Source organism: Arvicanthis niloticus, chromosome 6 (genome assembly GCF_011762505.2).
Source record: "Arvicanthis niloticus isolate mArvNil1 chromosome 6, mArvNil1.pat.X, whole genome shotgun sequence".
Lineage (NCBI taxonomy): Eukaryota > Metazoa > Chordata > Mammalia > Rodentia > Muridae > Arvicanthis > Arvicanthis niloticus.
Window position 1 is genome coordinate 6,687,130 of NC_047663.1, and position 17,440 is coordinate 6,704,569.

The 17,440-nt window shown below is 45.0% G+C and overlaps 1 protein-coding gene across 6 annotated transcripts in view; it reads right to left on the reverse strand.

Moving 5' to 3' along the window:
• Nucleotides 1-6,292, reverse strand: part of Tmem94 (transmembrane protein 94) — a 32,868-nt gene extending 26,576 nt beyond the window's left edge. For 4 of the 6 annotated variants that reach the window (XM_034504447.2, XM_034504448.2, XM_034504445.2 and 1 more), the window contains exon 1: nt 6,149-6,292. The gene's annotated coding sequence lies outside the window, so the exon portion shown is untranslated. Of the gene's footprint in view, nt 1-4,692; nt 4,830-6,148 lie in introns of those variants that run through there. The other 2 variants (XM_076935445.1, XM_076935447.1) reach the window with 2 other exon arrangements.
• Nucleotides 6,293-17,440: the final 11,148 nt, after the last annotated feature.

Genomic DNA, 17,440 nt, shown 5'->3' on the forward strand with positions numbered 1-17,440 from the left:
CATATACAAAGGGGAAATGGACTACTGAGAGCTGTCATCTGACTTCCATACACGTGATATAGCACATGCAATCACAAACATACACACAATAAATAAATGTGTGAGGCTGAAGAGATGGCTCAGCATCTGAGAGTCCTTATTGTGCTTGCAGAGGGCCGTACTTGGATTCCCAGCACCCCAAAAAACAACTATGTATAGTGATATATATATCACTATAATTACATATTATATAATATATATTCATCTATATGTTAGAAAGTAATTAAAGAAGACACTCAATATTAACCTCTGGTACACACATGCACCCACACACATGCGTATGAATACACATATGCTCTCATACACATGAGAACATGCATATGCACATGTATGCACACACACATATATATGCAAAAAAAGTTATCCTCATTTTTATTCAAAATAGCCCCAAACCAGAGAACTAGTTCAAGTGTCCATTCACAGGAGGATGGATAAACAAATTCAGTCTCCTGCTGCAGAACTACCCTGTGGTTCTGAGGTAGAAGGCAGAATTGACTGGTGATACTCAACGGTTTGACTGAGTCTGAAAACAGATGCTGCATGGCACAAGGCAGACACAAGAGTACCTTGTATAGAGTCCAGCTATGAAACCATGAACCACAAAGAAACCTCCTCTCTTCCTCAGTGGTTGTCTTGGGACTTTAGCAACAGAAAGCCAACCAACAGACTAACGTCTGTATACTTCACAGATGAGGGTTAAGGGTGATGGCTCCTGGAGTATAAGACATAACAATCTCTGCCTCAGGAAAAGAGATCTGCTTGGTTGGGTTCGGTTTCTCAAGTGCTTGGGACTGTGTGCACACGATAGCATACACTCAGCGGAACCACAGTGTCACACAGAAAACATCAAATTCATAACCCTTCATTCTTGGCCTTCCAAATGGCTGGGACTAGAAGCATGAGCTACAGAGAAATTTACAATGTAACAGTTTGGGGCCACTATAAAAACAGATCACTGCTCAGCTGATAAGGACACCTGCTGGATAGCCTGAAGACCTGAGACCTCCATGGTAGGAGAGAGCTGTCCCACAGATCGTCCTCTGATTTCCACGTGCACCGTGACACTCAGGAACCTGCACACATGCACGTGCACAGAAAGTCGACAGATAAAAGTGCAATTTAAAAGAACAGGAACGGCTCCTGTAAGGACTGAGGCTGAACCTGGCAGGAGGCCTTGAGGAATCACGGACAGTTACTAAGGTGACTCCAAGATTTTTTAAAGAGTTTAAAAAAGAAAGATGAAAGGGAGAAAGGGAAGACACGACATGCAGGAGAGTTAGAAGAAGAAAGTTTTAACGTTTTAATATAATAAAATTATAACATATAAAATTGTTGGTTTGCCACAACAAGCAGCAAAAAAAAAAAAAACAAAAAAAAAAAACAAAAAAAAACAAAAGCAGAAACAGAAACAGAAAGCTGTAACAACAGTCATGGGAAGAAAAATGGCTGCTTTTTCTCCCAAGCTCAGAACCAAGGCCACAAAACCGAGTCGGGTCCAAGGCTCCAGTTGAGCATGAGGTGGGGAGTTATCCGTCCATCTAGACCCTTCTAATCTAATCTCCATTAGCTAGGCTTGCACAGTGGCCTTGCTCAACATGCCAATCAATATTTGATGGGTTTATATTTAATTAAATATCAGTACCCAAAGGGAACTAATTGGTATTCCCTTTGATTTGGTTTGATTGATACCGAATCAAGGTTTTCAACAGCAAGCTATCAAGTTTTATCCTTTGCATTCTAGTCAATATTTTTATCAATGGCTTCAGTGAGGAAACAGATGGCACGGTAATCAAATTCTTAGAAAGCATACATAACCCTGGGGAAAACATCAAAGTCCGCATGAAGGAAGGCTCAACAGGTTTCGAAGATGAGCCAAATCTGATGGGGTCAGTTTCACTGGGAAGCCCTCAGCACAGGCTCAAAACACCGTACAGAACTACCATAAATGACTCAGCCAAACTCAATTCCAATATGTGAGCATAGCTACTGGAAATTCATTTTCATTCAGTCTATATAACAGACATGTCTTCTTCACAGCAAGAAAGATACTTGACCTCTGTCTATAGCACAGCGTGCCTGGAATACTCTGTTCAGTTGCACAATACACATCGGCTTGCTTTTTAGTTCTGTTTTTGAGACAGCCCTGGTTGTCCTGGAGCTCACCATACAGACCAAGCTGGCCTCAAACTTGCAGATATTCCCCTGCCCCTCCACCCGAGTGCTGGGACTAAAGCACATGTCGTCACTCCTAGCTATGACAAACATGCATGACATATGTGGAGGTCAGAGGACAACTTGCAAGAGTTGATTCTATCTTTTTATTACATGGGGCAGTGATTGAAATCCGGTGGCTGGGCTTGAGAGAAAAGCTCCTTACCTGATGAACTGTCTCACCCGACCCTGCAATATGCAATACAGAACAGAGAAGGCAGATCTGGTGGTTTACCTCTATAATCCCAGCACTAAGGAGCCTGAGGCACGAGGATTGCCAGGATCTCCATGTGTTCAAATACAGCCTGTTCTGCATTACAAGGCTCAGGCCTGCCTGGGCTGCAGAGTGAAACCTTGGCCAACAAGGAAATCTATCAAGTGATAATGAGACTCAAAAAAGCAGAAAAGGAAGAGAAGTCAGAGAAGGAGACTGGAGGAAGAGGAGACGTGGGAGGGGGAGAGTCAAGGAACCGGAGGAAAAGTACACAAAATTTACAGGAGTCCTTCTGACGTCAAGGACTGTAACACCACGGTACTCAAAGCAATGTGGTATTGGCTTGGTATTTCAGAGTCCAAAAATAGATCCAGACATTTTTGGACAATTGATTTTAGGAGAAGTACAAAGAGAATTCAGTTAGAGAAAGGAAAGTCTCTACCAAGGGCAGCAGAATATTCCAATCCAGAAAATAAAAACAGAGCGCCAGCCATCACACATGGGACCTCATGACCTTCAGAAGCCTTAGCGCAGCAAAGACAACAGTTAACGAGCAAAGGGACAGTCTGCAGAGCAAAAGAGAGGCTTTGCTAGCCTGACGGAATATTAATATGTAGAATATACAAAGAACTCCGAAAGCTAGCCAATGGGAAGCTAAACAACTGAGCCAATGAAAGGCTCACAAATAGACAGCTGGATCTCAAAAAGTGAAACGCAGATAGCCAATAAACATATGAAAAACTATCCAACTTCTCTGGCCGTCAGAGAAACACAAACCAAAACTATACCAAGACTCCATCTCCCCTGAATCAGTGCAGCAGTGATTCAGAAAATAAGTGACAGGGATAAGAAGGAGCCAGCATCCACTGCTGGGGGACTGAAAACCCCTCAGCCACTAAGGAAATCCAGTGTGGAAGCCTGGCAAAAGATTCAAAATAGCTGGAGAGACGGCTCAGTGGTTAAGAGCACTGACTGCTCTTCCAGAGGTCCTGAGTTCAATTCTCAGCAACCACATGGTGGCTCACAACCATCTGTAATGGGATCTGATGCCCTCTTCTGATGTTCCTGAAGAAAGCTACAGTGTACTCACATACATAAAATAAACAAATAATTCTAAAAGAAAAATTTTTCAGAGAAACCCTCTAAAAAAAATTTCAAAATAGCCAGGGCAGGTGTGCAGCAGTGCCTTTTATCCAAGCACTCAGGAGGCAGAAGCAGGCAAGTCTCTGAGTCTGAGGCCAACTGGGTCTACAGAGTAAGTTTCAAGGATAGCTCAGGGCTGTCTACAGAGACCCTGTCTTGAAAAAAAATAAAATAAAATAAAATAAAACAAACAAAAACCTCAAAATAGTTGTAGCTCACGAGCCAGCTAGATGGTATTTTATCCCAAAAGTCTCCAAGTCACCATCACAGACGTTCAAAAACAACAGAGGCAGAAAGTATAATGCAAGTTCCCAGGGGTGGGAACACTGGTGAATGGAGTCTAATGGTAGTTTCAGGTAAAGAAAATGAAAAAAAAAAAAAAAAAGATTTTTAAATGGGTGGTGACCGTACAATAATACAAATGTACCGTTACAGAACTTGTGCTAAATCTCATGAAATGTATTATTTTATCACCACTAAGGGAAAACAAACAAACAAACAAACAAAAAAAGCCAAAAAAAAACAAGAACCAGCAAACTCTGGCACTGCCTAACATTACCAAAGCAGAGCTACCATTCCAGACCACTGCAGCTCAAGGCAGGCTTATGCTCTGGTGTTCACCTCCGTATCTCTCTCCAATAACATCTTTCCTTGTTTCCTGGTAGTTTTTTGAGAACTCCCTTCAAAGGAAGGCTGCTTATCACAAGAGTCTTCTTCAAGTGGATCCTGCAATTACATATGTTAAAACTCCAACAGTGAGATTTACCAGAGTTAGAGCGGAGTGTCAAGGTTGGGTTGAAATCTGGCTCTTACTCTCCTTCCATACCATGTGACCAGCACTGTTTACCACCATCCCAGCAGCCACAGGCCAAGCTGATTATTATACAAACCCCTGATCACCAAACCACACGGCTGAGTCTTTTGGAAGGAAAACATTCCGGCTTCAGCAGTGGCCTAACCTTTACTTCACCTAGGCCTGCTTGCAAACTAGACTTTCAAACTGCTTTAAGGAACCTATCTCCTCAGCCACGGAAGACACTGCAGTGAACAGACCACAGACACAATAGCAACAGAACAAAACCCACCAACGTGGGGTTACCGGTTACAGCAAGGTGCAGAGGGAGACTGGGTTCTTCCTGACTCAGAAACCAGGAACGTCCTTAGGGGCCCTTGCAGCTTTCCGGCTCACACCTGACTGACCAGGATGGGTTAAATAATACCTTGGGTGTAGGCAGTAAGCGTTTGACTGTTGTATAGAAATTGATTCTGGAGTCCAATTTAGGGAAAAGGGTTAGGGAGGAGCCCAAGGACTGTGACCTTTATGGCTAATTCGTTCTTCAGGAGGTAAGCTTTCCAAATAGTTGACTCTCTTCCCTGGGAGCTGGCACTCCCTAGCCACTTAAAATAGAAATGGCAAGTGTTTTCTGATTTCTTTCCATCTCCCGGCCTGGTCAGCCTCTTGTCTGTCTTCTAATTATCTATGAGATCTTACACCAGATGGGATGAGCAGAGGTGGGCATTCAAGGACAATTAACTCTCAAACTACCTGGGGGTGGGGAGGGGGGAGGAGGCTGGTTATCAAAGAGGTGTCTTGTCAATGCAGTCCTCGGCAGAATCTAGGTTTCCCTGCTTGTAATTCCACCGCTGTGAGAGAATCTAATAGAAGTGACAGCTACTAAAGCCGGTGAAATTACCCTGCAGAGTGTCGGTGGAATCTGTCTGAACTGCTGCTCCAGGATGAGCCTACACTGTACAATGGTCTGATTCTGGAAGCGACTGTCAAACTTTTTTATTCCCTCAGTCACTCTTATTTGACGTTTTGGGTACTGAACCTTCCCTAGGCTTTTGACTTTAGTGTTTCGCAGTAGGAAAAACAAAATAAAACAAAACAAAAAACAAAAACACGGAAATTGCATTACAGAACTGCAAGTGTTGTGGTGCTCTGCTTGCTTCCGAAAGATCTTTATGTGACTCTGAAAGCGGGGAAGGACTCCCCAACTGCAACGTCCCAGCCTTGCAATGAACTAGAAGTCCCTCGCAGTGGCTAGCGGGCGGGCAGGCGGGCGCAGAGATACTGTCAGCTCGGGGCAGCGAGCACAGCGCGCGCTGTGGGAGAAAACCGTCTTTATTTGGGCCGGGGACACCCAGAGGCCTACAAAGAAACACTCGTGGCATCAGGATTGGCAGTCCTCTGGGCCGGGGCCCAGCCACGGCGAACCTGGGCCATGGATTCTTTGTTGGACACAACCTTTATTTCTGACGACGGACCCCGGTAAGGGGCAAGCCAAGACAGAGAGGGGAAATAAGAACACAAAACAAAATAAAAACCCTTGAGGACGTGAGGGAAGGAGCCGCCCAGGAGTTAGAGGCAGGCGCCGGCCGGCCCCGCCACTCCATCACAGAGAGACACCCCCTTTGGTGCCACTTGCTAGGTGCACACCCCAGACGCTCCTCGCCTAGGGTAAGAACTCAGAGGGCGCAGCAGGCCGAGCCCCACGCCCCCTTCTCCCCACTTCGGGCCGCGGGCCTTCTCGTACTTACCGGGGCCCCTCGGACGGTCTTCCTCGCCCGCGTCCTCTCCCCTCCCTGCCCCCTCCTCATTTCACATCCCCGCCTCCAGGGGCCGCAGCCATGTCCGTTGTGGGCAACTCTGAGGAGGCTTGCCGCCTTCCCCCAGCAACAGACGCGCAGGCCAACCAGCCAAAGCTCCCGACGCTGATTGGTTAAAATTTGAGAAGGGCGGGAGTTTCTGAATTTTTATTGGCTGTTTAGTGTGATCAGCTGTAACCTCCACCGCCCCTCCGGAGGCCTGGCGGAATTGTGTGATTATTACTCTAAAGTGATATGGGGAAGCCTGGGTCCTACCCTCAGGAATCAAACTAGAGGCGATCATACAGTTTCCTCCCCATTAGTTCACCCACTAAATTTCTCTAAAGCCATGGTCAGGCTATACCTTCCGCCCTTTATTATTTTTTTTAATAAGCCCCTTGCAAAATTTGCCTTATCAGTATTTTCTTAAATTCGTCCTTATTTTTTAAAAGTCCCTCAGGACTAATATTATGTACAAACCAAAGCTGGAGAATTTATTTCACCCTCAGTTCATTTGAAATCTAAAAGGAAAAACAAGCTTGAAAACAATTTTTTTTTTCCTAGACTAATTAGAGAAATCGCTTGGGAACCCTCTCTTGGGAAAATAAGCCTGTGTCAGTATTTACTTCTATTTTCCCAGAGATCTAAGTCTGGAAGGGTTGCTTTTTAAAAAAAAAAAAAAAAAAAAAATCTGTTTATGAAGTCAGACAGGGTCATATCTGGCCCTGGGAAAAAAGAGCTGCTTCCTTATATTAATGAATTTTAACCATGCAATTGAAATTCCTCTTTTCAGCTAGACAAGAAGCCATTTTACTGTTTTAACTGTTTAAACCACTTCAGCTGCTACCTTAAACGCTCGTAGAATCATGGTACTTTCCTTCAACACAAACATCTGCAGTTTATCATTACAGATGGAGAAATCCAAATCTCCACTTAAACATAGGTGCTCATAACATGATGGAGATGTGTATCCATTTTCAGGCCTCCCTGCCACATGGACTCACTATGCAGTTTTAAACACGCTGGAGAACTTTGGGGGTTTTTTCTTGTTGTTGTTTCTTGTTTGTTTTTTATTTTTTATTTATTTATTTATTTTTTTCCCGAGACAGGGTTTCTCTGTATAGCCTTGGCTGTCCTGGAACTCACTAGGTAGACCAGGCTGGCCTTGAAGTCAGAAATCTACATGCCTCTGCCTCCCAAGTGCTGGGATTAAAGGTGTGAGCTACCACCGCCCTGTTGAGAACTTTGTTCAGAAGCTCTCTGAGCTTTTAAGTTTCTTTGCAACTAATAACAGCCAATATGCAAATGTATGCCTGACTGAAACTTTACCCCTAACACTCCCTTCCCAAGCTACACTTCCCTGTTTGTCAAACAGAACTGGTTAATTACTTGTGTCTTGGGTCTTCCTACTTCATTCCACAAAACATGGAGCCCTTGGGAAATGGTGGATACTCATCCTGCCTTTCCTAGTTAAGATTACTCTTCCTGTGATAAACACCATGATCCAAGAAACTTGAGGGAGGAAAGGGTTTATTCAGCTCACACTTCCACATCACAGTTCCTCATCAAGGAAGTTAAGATAAGAATCTAGTCAGGACAAGAACTTAAACTGAGCAGGAACCTGGTGGCAGGAGCTGAAGCAGAAGCCATGGGGAGGTGCCACTTACTGGCTTGCTCAGTCTTTCTTATAGAACCCAGGACCACCAGCCCAGATGGCCCCACCCACAGGAGGCTTCCTCCAAATGTCCTACAGGCTTGCCTATACCCAGATCTTATGAGGCTATTTTCTCAATTGAGGCTCCCTCTTTTCTGATGACTCTAGCTTGTGTCAAGTTGACATAAAACCATTCCATACAACTGACCCCTTGTCAGATTGACACACAAACACATCACTTTTAAATTAGAAACTTTCCTTTCTTTTTTATCCCCAAGGTGGCATGTTACCAATATCAAAATATAAAACATCAATAACCTCCAAAATCCTATAGTCCTTACAAATTCAAACACATTAAAACTTCATTCTCTTTAAAATAGTCTTTCTCTCTAAAAATCCAAAATCTCTTTTAAAAGTTTAAGACTCGCAGCTGTGGGCTCCCGAAAGAAAGAAAGAAAGAAAGAAAGAAAGAAAGAAAGACCTTCTTCCTTCAAGAGGGAAGAACCAGGACACAAGCACAGTCTGAACAAAGCAAACCCAAACTCTACCAGTATAAATAACTCGATGTCCAAGTATCTGGGATTCACTTGGGATCTTTCAAAGGGCCTGGGTCAATTCTCCAGTTCTGGCTCTGCAACACACACAACTGGACTGGTCTTCTAGGGTCTGCTCTAAGGCTTGACTAAGTTCAGCTGCCAGCATGAGGAGGTACAACCTTGACTACTGCCTCTGAAACACAGCTTCTGTGTTCTCTCCAGAGACACTTCCCAGAAGATTTCAATTTAATGGCATTGCTCTCTCTCTCTCTCTCTCTCTCTCTCTCTCTCTCTCTCTCTCTCTTTTTTTTCCTGGAACTCACTCTGTAGACCAGGCTGGCCTTGAACTCAGAAATCTGCCTGCCTCTGCCTCCCAAGTGCTGGGATTAAAGGTGTGTGCCACCACTGCCCAGCTGCATTGGTCTCTTAATCACAGCTGATTCTTCAGCCCTAGCTGACCAGCATTCATTGTCCCAACAAAGCAAAGGTTTTACTTTAGTGGTTCTAGTCTCTTGTCAATCACAGCTGATTCCTCAGCCCCAGCTAACCAAACACCACAGATTCTTCACACCAAGGACCCCATAGAGTCTTTGCATCCCTCTGAGATCTCACAAGCCAGGCCTCCTTTGTCTGCACTGCTCTCCGAATTCTCACCATGCAGGCTCCCACAGGACAGCTCCCTGAGCTCTCAGCACTCAATGGCTTTTCTAGCCCAAAGTTCCATAGTCCTTCCACAGTCCTTCTTCCTGATCCTCTCAGAAACATGTTCAAGTCTGTCATGGCAATACCCCACTTCTGATACCAACTTGTCTTAATTGGAGGTTTGTTTGGGTTTTTTAAGATTTATTTTATGTTTTTATGAGTACTCTTTAGCTGTCTTCAGACACACCAAAAGAGGGCATCAGATCCCATTACAGATGGTTGTGAGTCACCATGTGGTTGCTGGGAATTGAACTCAGGACCTTTGGAAGAGCAGCCAATCTCTTCATCTCTCCAGCCCCTAAATTAGAGTTATTATAGCTATGATAAAACTCCATGACCAAAGTAACTTGGGAGGAAAGGGTTTATCCAGCTTATACTTCCACATCACAGTTCATCATTAAAGAAAATCAGGACAGGAACTCAAGTAGGTCAGGGACCTAAAGGCAGGAGCTGATGCAGAGGCCATAAAGTGGTGTTGCTTACTGGCTTGTTTCTCATGGCTTGCTCGGCCTGCTTCCTTATAGAAATCAAGACCACTAGCCCAGGGGTGGCTCCAGACACAATGGACTGAGGCCTCCCCCGTCAATCACTAAGAAAATGTCCTACAGACTTGCCTACAGCCTGATCTTATGGAGGTGCTTTCTCAATTGAGATTCCCTCCTCTCAAATGACTCTAGCTATGTCAAACTGGCATAAAAATAGCCAATACATTGCCCCACTTCATACTGTTTTTGTTTTGTTTGAGATAGGGTCACTATGTAGCCCTGGTTGGCCTGGAATTCACTAAGTAGACCAGACTGGCCTCGAATTTACATGGATCCTCATGCCTCTGCCTCTCGGCAGACACTAAGGGTGTGCATCACCATGCCCAGCTCCACTTCCTATTCTATCTTGGACCCTCTAAAGTATGTCACTGTGCACCATTTATAGTCCTTCTGAACATCTCTTCAGTGAACTTGAATTGAGTATCTGACAGTACAATCCTTAATTTTTCTGAAGCATCTTCCATCTCTCTAAGATAGCCCTGGAAGAGGCCCAAGGCCTCCCAGCAGAGATTCTTCCACCTGTCTTTTTTTTTCCCCTCAGCATTCTTACAAAGAGGAGCCAGCCCTGTGTTCTTAGTCCCTTGCTTTACAACCTCAAAAGGCTACTACTGTCATCTTGAGGTCTTGGCTGGTGCCTGTTCCCTGTCCCTGAAATGCCCTTCCTGGCCTCCTCACTTCCTGATCAGCTCCTTATCACCCTTTCAGATCAGGTAGGCCTCCTCCCTCTGTTTCCTCACAACTGCCTGTGGATAATTGTATCACCTTGCTCACCGCCTGGGTTATATCTTTGGCAGAAAACAATATTAATAATGCATGAGTGTACACAGTCTCTTTCCTTCTGCCCACCTGTCTGGGACAGTGTTGCCAGTGCCAGGGTCAGGAGCCAGCAGGAGAGAGGCAGAGCTGAGGAGGGCTTGTCCCTGGGTGATATGACTGACCTGGAAAAGGATAGGCAACTACTAGCAGGTAGCATGTCTGCAGTTTTAAAGTTGTTAGTTTCAAGAGCTGGAAATGTTGTTGAGGGTTTTGATGTGGTGATGGTGATTTCTGGTTTTGTTTTGTTGGTAGTGGTGGTTTGTCTTTTAAAGACAAGATCTCACCATGTAGCTTTGGCTGTTCCTTTGTCTGTTTGTTTAAGATTATTTATTTTACGTATGTGAGTACACTGGAGCTGTCTTCAGACACACCAGAAGAGGGCATCAGATCCCATTACAGATGGTTGTGAGCCACCATGTGGTTGCTGGGAATTGAACTCATGACCTCTGGAAGAGCAGACACTGCTCTTACCGGCTGAGCCATCTCTCTAACCTTTGTTTGTTTGTTTGGTTGGGTTTTTGTTGTTGTTTTTTCAAGACAGGGTTTCTCTGTGTAGCCTTGGCTGTCCTGGAACTCACTCTGTAGACCAGGCTAGCCTTGAACTCAGAAATCTGCCTGCCTCTGCCTCCCAAGTGCTGGGATTAAAGGCATGTGCCACCACTGCCCGTCTTGTTTGTTTTAAAGACAGGATCTCACCCTGTAGCTTTGGCTGTTGTGGAACTGACTTTGTAGACCAGGCTAGCCTCAAACTCCCAGAGATGCACCTTCCTTTGCCTCCTGAGTGCTGGGATTAAAGGCATGCACCAACACCATCTGCCCTACCAGTGGTGATTTTTTTTAAATTTAATTTGTTGCTATTTTGGGGTGCATATGAACTCAATAGTACATAGGACATGTTTTAAAGTAAATAAATAAATAACATAACAGAATGGGTTCCATTGTGGGTTTGAAAACTGAACTCAGGTAATCAGGCTTGCCTCATAGGTTTTGGTTTTTGTTCCTGGTAGTGGGTTTTTGCTATTGTTTTGTTTTGTTTTGACACAAGGTATCTCTATGTAGCTTTGGATGTCCTGGAATTTGCTGTGCAGACCAGGCTAACTTTGAACTTTACTCTGCCTCCTGGGTAGTGGGATTAATATCGCATACCACCACACTGGCACATTATTGACTGGTTGGTTATTTATTTGGATTTAGTTTCATACTGTACCCCAGGCTGGCCTCTGACTTACTATGCCTAAGATGACTGTGAATTCCTGATCCTCCTGCCCGCCACCTGCAAATGCTGGGACAAGTATGTACAGCCAAGCACGAGGAGGAAGAGGGCTGTGGGTGGAGCTCAGTGCTTGCCTAGCATGACGAAGCCATCGCCCCGCCCCCACTACCACAGAAGCCCATAGTGCTTCTGCAGACCTGTGATACTAGCAGTTGAAAGGCAGAGACAGGAGAATCAGAAGACAAGATCATCCTTCAGTGACATAGTGAGTTAGAGGCCAACCTGGGCTACATGAGACCTTACCTCAAAGAAAGAAAGGAAAGAAAGGAAAGGAAGGAAGGAAGGAAGGAAGGAAGGAAGGAAAAGAAAAGAGAAAGAGAGAGAAAGGAGGAAGAGAGAGGAGGTAGGAAGAAAAGGGCCAGAATAGTCTGAAGTAGGGCAGACTTGGAGGAAGTTTGAAGGGAGAGGAAGAACAACTTTAGGACAGAGTAAAAAGCATTCTGGCCAGGGACTGTAGATATGGTGGCTCAGCATTTAAGAGCACTGGTTCAATTCCCAGCACCACATGACAGCCCCACAACTGTTTGTAACTCCAACTTCAGGGGATCCAATACCCTCACACAGACATATATGCAGTAGAAACACCAATGTACATAAAATAAAATAAAAATAGATAAAGTATTTTTTAAAAACATTCTGGTTGATTAGATTAGGTGAAATGAAGTCCCTCTCAAATGCTTCTCTGATGCTGTTAAACAATTTAAGAACCAAGCAGGCGCCAGGCAGTGGTGGCGCACACCTTTAATCACAGCACTTGGGAGACAGAGGCAGGCGGATTTCTGAGTTCGAGGCCAGCCTGGTCTACAGAGTGAGTTGTAGGACAGACAGGACTACACAGAGAAACCCTGTCTCAAACAAAACAAAACAACAACAACAACAAAAAAAAAAAAAAAAAAAAAAAAAAAAAAAAAAAAAAAAAAAAAAAAAAAAAAAACCAAGCAGATTAGAATGGACAGATTGCTTAGTGGCTAAGTCCTTGCTGCTCTCACATAGGACCTGGGATCAGATCCCAGCATCCACATGGCAGTTTATATCCCATGTAACTCCAGTTCCAATTCCTTCCATAAACTTATACACACACAGAGAGACACACACACACAGACACACACACACAGACACACACACACACAATATTTAAAAAGACACACACACAATATTTAAAAAAAAAAATAGAATTTCTTTCCAGCAGAGCAGCCTGTGTCATTAATCCCAGCAACGGGGAAGCAGAGGCAGGTGGATCTCTGTGAGTTTCAGGCCAGCAAGGGCTACGTGAGACCAAAACAAAAAACGAAAATGAAAACAAAAACAAAAACAAACCAAACAAACAAAACCCTGAGAGACTTCCCTAGCAGGGAAGGAGAGAAGACATGAAGTAAAGAGTTTTTGTTGTTGTTTTGTTTTTCAAGACCGGGTTTCTCTGTGTAGCCCTGGCTATCCTGAAACTCTTTAGACCAGGCTGGCCTCAAACTCACAGAGATCTGCCTGCCCCTGCCTCCTGAATGCTGGGACTTCCACCACTAGGCATTTTTAAAAAGTGACTTATAATTTATATAATTCTCCCTTAGCCACTGTTCTCAAGAAGCCACGATGGCATTTGAAGTTGCTTTGCAGTTATTTTCGGATGCTGACTTAGTTTTTGTTCGTAGCAGATGGTTCCATGTAAAGACCAGTAGTGCCCGTTAGCGCCCACTGTAGCATCTGTAGCTCCTTCATGTCCACGGGATATTTCTTCCTAAATGTATAAACTCTCACCGATCGATCTTCTCTCTCCTTAAAAGAAAAGATCAAAAAGAAGAGAGGAAATAGGGGAGGCAGGAGAGGAAAAGGTCTTTGGGAATCACTTGATCTGGTCTAGGTGACATGCTTCTGTCAAACTAGCCAGCTGGGCACCCAGTGACTTCAGCTCAGCTTACTAAACAGAGACCTACAGCTTTCTCCATTGTGTGGCCCAGTGCTCATAGGATATATTTGGAGAATGAGTGTCTCTTGACTCCAAAACATGTGGCTGAAGTGTTGATAAACCTGTAGAATGACCTTCTCAAGCCTGACCTATGAGGGCTGGGAGTATAGGTCAGAGGTAGAATGCTTGTCTCCGAATGCAGAGGTTCAAACCCCAGAGACTCAAACCACCCAAAACATAGACAAGAGGCTAGAGAAATGGCTCAGAAGTTAGGAGCATCTGCTCTTCTCCAGAGACAGAGTTTGGTCCCCAGCACTCACTTCAGATGGCTCACCACTGCCTATAACTTAGCTCCAGGGCATCCAATCCCATCTTCTGGTCTCTGTGGGCAGGTGAATGCATTCACATACACACACACCACCACCACCAATAATAATAACAATAATAAATATTTTTAAAGACATATACATGAAGCTGATAAGCTGAGGTATGGCTGAGAAGTTAAACCCTGGGTTCCATCCCTAGCACTAAAAAAAACAAAAAACAGCCGGGCAGTGGTGGTGCACGCCTTTAATCCCAGCACTTGGAAGGCAAAGGCAGGCGGATTTCTGAGTTCGAGGCCAGCCTGGTCTACAGAGTGAGTTCCAGGACAGCCAGTGCTACACAGAAACTCTGTGAAACCAAAAAACAAAACAAAACAAAAAACCCTGTCTAATGACAGGATCATTTGTTGTCCCACCTGACAGTCAGTCAATCAGTCAGTATGCATGAACTTAGTGTCCCTCAGAAGTGCCAGCAAGAGGCTAGACATCCGGAATTCAGTAGTGAACAAAACTGAGAGGCACTCTATCATCTGCTTATTAATATTCTGGTGAAAGCGACAGTCCCTTAAGCAAAACAATGTTCTGTCATAGCAAGTATGCATAGCGCTGCAGAGAAGCCACGGTAACGGCCTCTTCCCAGTTTTGTTCCTTGGGTGGCTGTGGCTTTCCTGAAACAGCAGTGTTGATGGTGACTGGAAGAGAGAAAAGGCTTTATTAGCAGAGGATACGACATCAGTGATGGTCGCATGAAGGAAGTAAGGGTCTGAAGAGCCAAAGGAGATCCCCACCTGACCCGAACAAACAAGGGAATGTCTAGAGGCTGGAAAAGTCTGCAAGCACCCCTTAGCCCTTTCATCCCCCCACCCCCAAAAGGATTTCTAACTGTATTCTGAAAACAGCAAAAAGCCAGTGGGAAGAGCTTCAGTGTGCTATGATTGGCATTTATAAAAATACTCAAGCTGGGTGCGGAATAGAAGATGGGTTTCAAGGCAGTAGGGTGAGCCATCTGGACCCCGTTCTAAGGTGGCAGCCACTCGGGTGGTAGGACATAGGTGCATCCAAGAACTACTGGTGAAACCTAGTGGCTGATTTAAAATAAGTCTTAGATAGGAAAATAGAAGATTAGCTCTCTTAAACTCTAGACTTCAGACGGGCAGTGTGCATGCCCTTAATCCCGACACTTGGGAGGCAGAAACAGGTAGGTCTCTGTTAGAGGCCAGCCTGATCAACATAGTGGGTTCCAGGCCAGCCAGGACTATGTGGTGAGACCCTGTCTCCAAAAAAAAAAAAAAAAAAGACAGTTAGGTTGGAGAGATGGCACCCAGTGAGAATCTCTGTGCTGAGATGCACTAGCCTCACAAGCGTGTTGACCCAGGTTCAGTTCCCAGAACCCAGGTAAAAAGCTGGATGCCTCATTGCACAAGCCTAGCACCCCTACAGGAAGAGAAGAGGGAGGCAGGAAAATCGCCCAGAGGCTCATGAACCAGCTGCCCTGGAATTCACAGCCCAATAGTAACAAGAGAAATCCAACCTCCATAAGGTAGAAATGGGAACGAAGTCCCCTGGCCTCCATATTTGTGCCATGGAACATGAAAGAAAGGAGGGAAGGAGAGAGGAAGGGAGGGACAGAGGAGGGAGGGAAAGGAAGGGGAGGGGGAAGGCAGAAAGAGGAAGAAAAGCTGGAATGAACTGGACACATCAGGTGTGGGACACACACCTATGATCTACACACTTGGAAGGCTGAGGCAGGAGGATTTTAAGTTTGAAGCCAGCTTGGGCTAAAGTGTAAAAGTATGTCTCAAAAGGAAAACGGTGAGCAGTGCATCAGGTAGAGAACACCCTTCTTTCTTCTTAAAGACCTCACCACATGGAGTTAAAGAGTGAGTCAGAAAACACTGAGTGATTCAGGCCTGATTCAGGGATTTTTAGCAAGGATCGACATGCTGAACCACCTGCAAGCTGAAACAAGCCCCTCCTCCCGCCCACCGGAGGAGCATCGGTCATCCTTGCATCATCTTTTCCACCTAGTCATTTGCTTAAACGTGACAGGAGGAAAAGGGATGGTTTAAGATCTTTGTGCTGACAGACTCGCCAGGTAGGAGCGCTTGTTGCAATTCCAGGGATCCCGAGTGGGGCTCCGGCACCCGGCACCCACATCCGGTGGCTCCCAACCACCTATAACTCCAGCCTCGGGAGATCCAACACCCTCTTCAAGGGCACCGGGACACACATAGACATATATTCATAAATAAAGATAAATCTTTGTTTATATTAAAGATCTTCATGCTGAAATGCTTTTAATCCAGCTGAGTTAAAACGAGATCCCTGGTCAGAAACAGCGGGGTGAGGAAACACATGTCCCGGGAGTTGCTGATACCGTGCCTTTAAAAAGATGGTTCACGTGATCAAAGGACAAGCAGACAGCTGAGACAAGAAACCAAATGTAAGGAGTTGTTTTGGAGGAAGAAGAGGTTTTATTTTCCTAATAAACAAAGAACATTGAACGGGAAAGAACGCAGAGTCCGTTTCCCATCTCTTCAGTTACATGAAATAATAAAATGCCAAGGTCACGGTGAAAATGGCACATTGACATGTGACTCACTGAGGGCAGTGTGCAGGGTGAGAATCTGTGCTGGGCAAGCCGACATCAGATAACAGAACACGAAGCGATCAACTCTTTGTCATGACTACCATTCCTTACGGTAATACAAGTGGAGGACAGAATTCCAAAGCTCTGTGTGTGCATGTGTATGCAGGGGGTGTTGAACACAGCAGTAAGTAGATAAAAATCCCAAGGGGTTGGTGAGATGGCTGGGCGACTTAAAGTACTTGCCACAAGGCCAGGGAATTCGACTCCCCGAACCACATGGTAGGAGGGAACCACCATGCACAAGTTGTCTTCTGACCTCCACATGTGCACTGTGGCGTGTGCAAAGGTGCGTGTGCAAAGGTGTGCTCAGATGCACACACATAATAAAAAGTGGAAAAAACCCCACAATTCCCCTCAGGGACCGGAGAGATGACTCAACAGTTTCGAGCGTGTGCTGTTCTTGCAGAGGACCCAGGTTGGGTTCCCAGCACTTATGAGATAGTGCACAACCACCTATAACTCCTGCTCCAGAACAGCCAATGTTCTCCTCTGGCCTCAACAGGCACCAGGTATACATGCAGTACACCTACAGACATGACACCGGGCATGCATGATGGTTACATAAACATGCAAGCAAAACACTCATCTGCATACAATAAATCTAAAAATAAGTAAATTCATCTCATTTTAATTTAATTTAATTTTGATTTTTGAGACAGGATTTCTCAGTGTAGCCCTGGCTGTCCTGGAACTTACTCTGCAGACCAGGCTGGCCTTGAACTTGAGACCTGCCTGCCTCTGCCTCTGGAGTGTTGGGATCAAAGGCGTGTGTGCAGCCACTGCTTGGACCCCCACTACCTGACTCGCCTATCAAAATGTTTGATAGGAAGAGAGGAAAGAGCAGA